Source organism: Lycorma delicatula, chromosome 1 (genome assembly GCF_047948215.1).
Source record: "Lycorma delicatula isolate Av1 chromosome 1, ASM4794821v1, whole genome shotgun sequence".
NCBI classification, from domain to species: Eukaryota; Metazoa; Arthropoda; class Insecta; order Hemiptera; family Fulgoridae; genus Lycorma; species Lycorma delicatula.
Window position 1 is genome coordinate 222,854,314 of NC_134455.1, and position 7,931 is coordinate 222,862,244.

Below are 7,931 nucleotides of genomic sequence, written 5' to 3' on the forward strand. Positions count from 1 at the left end.
AAATATTTACGTGATTATAACGTATATAACGTGGTTTACTATCTTAAGGGACGTTGTGCGGGAGTTTCCATTCGAGGAGATGATGAGATAACTGCGTGGCATATATGAGACGTCGCCTGTACAGGAGCCCGTACTGTATTTCAAAATGAGGGAAGATTACGGATTGTATATGGTAATTATTTCGTGTTTGTGTGTTTCAGGTGGCGATAAAGGAAGATATACAATTTTTTTTCTATTTTATCTATATACATTCATATTATTATTTTATTGTATTATTGTTTCTATTTACGTTTTTTATTGTATATATTCATATTATTTTACTCATTATATTAATTTTTAATTTTATTTGTTTGAAAGTTATTTAATAATACCATAGTCACATTTTTTTTAAATGAATTAAAACTTACCTTGCTAATTAAGATGAAATTGCACTTCGTAATTGGTGAAGAAATTATGATCTCAGAGCAGTCGATATATTCACGTTCAATGACAGATTGCCAATGATGATATCGCGCGAAATTTTTCGCTAATATAACATCCAGATACGACTGGATTTAACCGGTTACAACAGTCTTAGACAGTTGGTTTTTTATCGGTAGATAAGGTTGTAACCGTTGACAAAAAACGGTTGATTAATTAATATTTTCTTTAAAATTCGTATTGCACTCTGGTCGGTTTCAGAAATTGTCGGTGTGTTATTATTAATTGTCATTTTTCCGCAAACGAGTGTAAAGTTCGTCAGCTGTTGCTTCAGTTGCACACTGGAACTAGTATGGTGAACATTCTGCGTCGCTCCGGTGTCGCACACACGCGCGCGCGCACGCAAAATCACTCATTAATGAGTGAATAATTATCAAAAGATGTTGATTTCTTTATCGCGGATCGTTGTTTTATCACATCCGGTCTTGCTAGATTCATCAATCACGCGCTGCCGGTCGACGATCCAGTTTGCACTCACACACTAACGGTTTCAGCGGTTGGTGCGCATGCGTCAATTCGAATTCTAGTGCTGCGATTAATCGACAGGGCGTAGCACTTTTGGTGCAACGCTGCATCGACTTTAGACCGTATCGATCTCGCACGTTAAACAACTTGCGTTGATCCGATGGCGCACGCACGTGAATACACACGTAGACGCCACCTCCCGGTGCACGATATACGACGAGAACCTCTTTATCGCGGTGACGACGGCCGGTGAAATTGCCACGACGACCAGGAACATCCTCGAGGTACGTCTAAATTTTTATTCATAAACACACAAACGACTAGTATGACGTTAAAACATGACGACAGCGACTGTGGCAGCGGTGGCAGTTGTATGTACCAACAATAAAAAAATTAAAATTATTTCGCGATTTATGAAGAACAAATTTCACTCGGTTTGTCGGTCAGCCGCTGTAGCCGAACGGTTCAAGGCGTCAGTCAACAGCATCAACTCACAACCGTCGCTAGTTCGATACTTAGCCGATCCACATTTTTTTCATTTTAAATGTTATTCGTGTATTTAATTCTACCGCTCAACCAAACCACGTCACAACCAAACAACAGCTGTTCAACAATACTACCAACCTTTTAAATATTACTTTAATTCATAATATTTAATACAAACAATATAATCAGGTTGGCAACATTGGCGCTACGGGCACCACTACGTCATGAATCCAAGATGGCGGTGGTCGGCCATGTTGGATTTATGACGTCATCCAAAATGGCCGACGGCCGCCATCTTGGATTTGGCGTCCGTATACCTATTTCCCTACTACTTCGGACTGAACGGGAAAGGCCAGGTGGTTTTCTCTTCATACTTTTAAACGCCTCATCCCATCCTCGATCTGGAACTGCACCTCGACGTTCGACATTATAATTTCGATGGAAAAGACCTTGAACTGGGACTACAGAATCATAGTTTCTAAAAAACTGCTAGACAGAAAACAGACGAAGTTCTACGCTCCGTAGCGACTGAAACTCCATAGTCTGAGCTGTCCGCCAGAGATTGTCGAAGGTCAATACCCCCACTCGCCACTAAGTAATAGCGGTCAATAAAACATGTTTCCTCTGATCCCCCTTTCTTTCTTTTTCCTGTTTAGTTTCCGATAATTACCGTTCAGATAATTCACTTCATTTACACTCATACATATCAATATATACCATTCCTGAGACATGTGGTTAATTGAAACCCAACCACCAAAGAATACGGTATCCACGATCTAGTATTCAAAAACTGGAACTCTCGACTTTCAAATCAGCTGATTTGGGAAGACGCGTTCACCACTACCTCAGCCCCACCTGTACTTAATGTACCTTACAGAATAATTAAAACACTAATACAGTGTTGCGCATTGTTGATTAGCTGATGTTATTTTATTGCTAACTTTGAAATAATAATTTTTCAAATAGCTTAATGCAGTTCTATCATTATTAAAAAAATTATTATCTAAATAATTTTATTTATTTATTCTTATTTTATTATTGTTGTGTAATTTTCAGTTTTTTTTCAAATTTTTAATAGTAAATTTTTTTTTCCAAATTTTTCACATCACCAAAAAAGAATTAGGTATTTGTATTAAATAAGTAATTTCCTGACAAATGTCAGGAAAAACCTAAATAAAAACCCACTGATTTTTCTAACCTAAATAAAATTGTAATTTTTCTAACTTTTCTTTGTTTTATTCATCTTATCTTAAACCATTTGGTTCAGAATTAAATCCTGTACAAGATTTCTTTAAAATTTTTATATGTTTATACTCATATAACAAAGTTATATTATTCGTCAGACATAAAATACAAGTTTTTTTTACCCCCAATTTATTGGTTTCACCCAGATCTCACAAACTACTGCAGATATGGTTCTGGAACGTATTTTATTCGATTTCTCAAGTCAAAAACCGTAAAAAAAACACTAATTCTGCAGCCTTGATTAACGTCCTAAAAATTTCAGTACGACCTCATTACATCGGGGTAGCCGAAATCCGAGCGAATTCTTTCACTATCCGCAACTCGGATACGAAGCATTTTTGGACATATGTTTATATGAACATTTTCCATCATTTTCACGAGTAGAGTAGGTTTTGAAAGTCACGGGAGAACTTCGTCATACATTCTGTATGTAGATTATTTTTCTGACAGTATAGGAAGTTTTCAAACAAGTGTTTGTAAAAGCAAAATATTTTCCCGTGTTATGCCAATAATATTTAAATTATGGAAAATATGCACACCGGTTTTACTCAGTAACAATCACAGCAGAAATTGTTGAGAAATATCACTGACATCTGAGTTACAGTTTTACCCAGGAAAAATAGTAAATTCCATTGATTTACTTTCCCTTATGTAGGGATATTCGCTGCTGTAGTTGTAACGGGAAAGGATGCATGTAGGTTGTTAAAAAAATATATATAAAAAATTGGTCTTGCCAAGAAGTTTCTTGCCTTAAGAAAACATTTCTAAAAAAAAAAAAAATAATTTAAATAAATTGTAAAAAATGTAGGAAAACAATTTTTTTATTCCAATGCTACCAAAGTCTAAATCTATTTTTGTCTGACAAAGATACGTTTGTGCGTATGTATGTTGGCCTTTATTTGGTCTTTTAACTCTGGATCCCGTTGATTAATTTTCTTAAAACATGGTTGACAGTTTGCTACCTTTGGTGTGGGAGGGTAATGATTGTATTAATTTTTTGCAAAAATTAGAAAAAGGGTGGGCTTGGCTGAAATAAAATTTCAAATATTTTCTGGGGCCCTTTAGCAAAAACGTTTTCTTACAAATTTGTTTGTATCAAGATCACAAATTACCAATTTTTTTATTTAATAACCCCATTCAAAAAAATTACTATATTTTTCATTTTTTATGTATGTATTCAGAAAAGGAGTTATTGGGGGTTTTTACAACTATATTATTTTTCTACATCAATAGATCTTCAGACCACTATAAAAGTCCTGTCCTACTTAATTGGTCTGTGGTAACAAAAAGTATTTTTTTAATATTTAAAAAAAAAGCTTAATTATTTTTAATTTAAATGCACATTGCAAGTTACCCATTGCATTTAAAATGTAAGAATCTTATTTTTTGACTGGTCGTACTCTTTAGTAAGATTAAAGTTACTTAAAATTACTCTTTAGTTACATTGCATGTATAACGCAGGCTAAATGTATTTCAAAGGATAAATTATTATGTATATGTATACAAGGACATTCTAACCAATTATTTATTTGTCAAAGCGTATAATATAAACTCTTAGAAGCGATAATTTCATTTTTACATAATTTCTACGAAATTAAACTCTTGACGTTATCAGCAGGTGGGACGGATAAGAACTGACATATATGAACAAGCAGTTGAAACTAGTATGGTGTATAAAGCGTCCAAGGCCGAAATCATATTGTGAGCAGGAGCCTTCTTCCCCATTAGTTCAGTTCTCCACCGCTTCCGGAACTTACGCGATCTATTTAATAACTAATGTTCACTTTCACGTAGACCTGAATCTAGCTCGTAAGGTAGTCGTAGATATAAAATAAACTCTCAATTTTTTTTTAGTGGTTAGATTTAACAGTTTTTTCCGTATTACTTATTTGAAATCTGATATATTTAACCCTTCTGCGCTATATTTTTATTATTGGATTGTAATAATTAATATAAAAATTGTACCATATTTGTTAGTTTTAATTTCTTGCTTTCTGTACCTTTGTATTTTACTGTTTTTATATTCTATAATTAGAATATAAAAGTAATAAATATAAAAGTAAGTAAGCTTAAGTAATTATAAGCAAGTATAGAATATAAAAACTTTTACAGTTTTTATATTCTATACTTGCTTATAATTACTATATTAACTAGGCCTAGATGCCTTAAAGTATCACCACATAGTTATCATCCAATGAAGAAGTTGTCTATCGCATCTTTTTTCTCTGAATGGTCTTAATACCTCTTTGTAACACTTAATAAGTTACAAATGAATTAATTTTCCAATTTATTCTCTGTTGTTAATAAATCCATACCATTTAATATTTCTTCTAATGTATTTTAACATTTTGGTAAATGATTACAAATTATCAGAGTAACATTATTTTTCTTCTTGGATTTTTACACCAACTAAAAATTGTCTCTTTTAAAATAAATTTAAAAGCAAAAGGGTTGGATGATAAACATCACTGTCTTGGACATTTTTTACTAGAGCTTACTTACTTTACTAGCTTGCTTTTTTCAGCTGTTTTGCTGAAACAACTAGCCTAATTGATTATCATAATTACTTTCTTTTTTTTTTTTTTGTTTCATAACTCCTGATTTTTTACTCATTTCTCTCTATATTTCTTAAAATTGTAAACACTATTTCACTTACATTATCAAATATCCTTTTAATATCTACAAATATTATATAGTAGCTAAATTTTTCTTCAGCCTGCCTACACCCCCCTTGCTGTTACCATATTTTCTTAATCCAGATTGGTATTTGTCTGATTTTCCTTTCACCACCCATGCTGTTGATCTGTATGTTATAAATTGACACCTCAGTAGTTTTCTTACTAATCTTCATTTTGGGATTACAGATATTACAAACCTATCTATCTGTTCATTTCCATGGCCACATTTCATGCCTCCCACATTTATATTTCTTTTTTCTTCGTATTTATGTTTTATATACAACAGAAGTATATACCAAATATAAATAAAAAGATACTTTGTTTAGAATAAAAATATTCATAATAAAAATTGTATTATTTAAAAAAAATTATATTATTTTTAAATAAAAATTTTAAGGCGATATTTGTTAAATATTTGAGTACACATTGATGCATAAAATGAGCGTGTGGCATTTTAATGTAATTTGTTTTTGTGTCAGTTTATTGAGTCGTTAACTGTGATATGTCCTGTGAGACGATTACATGGTACTGGTGAGTGAAATTCAGTAGTAACCTGTATTTTCTTTTACTGTTTATCAATCAGAATTGAGCAATCCCTTTTGTGAATAATTATTGAAAACCTTTATTTTCTCATATTTTTAACTGGTAAGCAAGTATTGTAATACTTTGACTTTTGAACAAAATCAAATCAACTATATTGATTTGTGTCCAGTATTGTTCTGTATTTGTCCAGCATCATATAATGATGCTGAACAGATTTTAACAAAAACTGAGGTATGAACTCAGCTTAATCCTAATTCAGATCATATCTACGAAGACTTAAATTATGAAAATAAAAAATAGTATTTTCTTAGTATATGCTTCGGCAAAACATTAATAATAATAACAATAATATTTGTTAATGATCTTCTAGCTAACCAAGTCACCATCAGTGGATAGAAAGCAGCCATCCAGTGTGAGAAAGGAATACATTTGGGACCACAAAACAGTTAATTATTTTGGTATATTGTGCAAGTAATGAAATTTGATTTATAAACTATTTTTTAAATTATTTATCTTAAAAAAAAATTAAGTCATAACATAGAATATTGTATAGTAATAAAATTAAAATCAAATTAGGTGATTTGTCAGTTCCAGTAAGCAGAATTTTACCTCATACATAAGTATAGGTTCCATAAAGCTTCTTTTTAAAATCAGCTGAATCATTGAAAGAATTGATAGTATCATCCTCACTAACATTAGCAACTCCGAGAAATCTACAGTGTTGTGCTTAAAAGAGGCCCCATCACTTAGTTTAGTCTATAAATAATAGTTTATTATTATTAAAAGAAATTCTTATAAAGAATTCTTCTGTGAGGTTACTTAAAAGAAATTTTAGAATTTCTTTTAAGTAACCTCACAGAAGAAGTCCTGACTAGTCAGATCAGGGGACCTTGGTAGCCACAGTCCTTTAGAAATGATTTTTCCATCGAAAAAATCCTGTAGCATCTCCATGGTAGAGTGAGCTGTATGGCAAGTGGTGCCATCCTCTTGCAACAGCAATCACATTATCCTTTTGCAGTAATGCTATGATCTGTTGGGTAATTTTTTGGTATACATTAGTATCCACACTTATTTTCAAAAAACAAGGATCTTATTATTTGTTACCTTGAAACTGCAGAACATATGCCTATTTTTTGTGGGTGTAGTTGAAATTCAAAGAAAATGTGTGGGTGTTTAGTACACAAGGTCCAGTAGTTCTGACTATTGACATACCCACTAAACTGAGTTACGAACATTGCCTTCCTTTTCGTTTTCACAAGGTTTCCACTTTATATGGTCTCCCTTGAATTAAATCTCTTTTTAATTACTTTCAATGACCCTACGTTTTTTCTCTTTCTGTCAACTGTAACCAGGAAGTAGAACTATTATCTAGACTGGATTATTTTTATTTCCTTCAAAAATAAAAACCAAAAATATAAAAGCCAAAACCAAAATATAAATCTAGACTAGCCTCTATGTAAACATCATTGTAAGAGGAGCTAGGGCTGCCATCTGCATTTGAATACAACTCTGACTCATCTGTCTTCTTATTCACCTTGTCAGTACTTGTAAAAGTTGATAGGTGATTTAATTTTTTTACCATGCTTGTTTCCAGCAGGAGTAGGAGTGGTGCTATGCTCAGCAAAGGCAGTTTGATTAAAAATAATAGTTTTTAATTCAGAATCTTCTTTTTTAATCAGTGGTAGATGATCATCTCTTAGTGTTCAAACATCAATCTTAGCAATGATAATAATTAAATTAGATTTACACTCAATCAAAGAGTGCATCTTCTCAATAAATTTAGCAAGTAGATTCCACTTAAAAATATATATATATTAAATATATATAAACATTATCTCCTGTAGCAAGATCTAAAAATTTGAAATTAGTGAGACTATTAAGAGCTTTGTCACAATTATACTAATCAATCTTTTTAATTAATGCTATCAATCTTGACCATATGACCACTTTTATCTTTACAGGGGTGTTGTAATTATAAACAGTTCTCTTTTTCATGTAACTCATACACTTGAATAAAAAAGAAGATATTTTTGT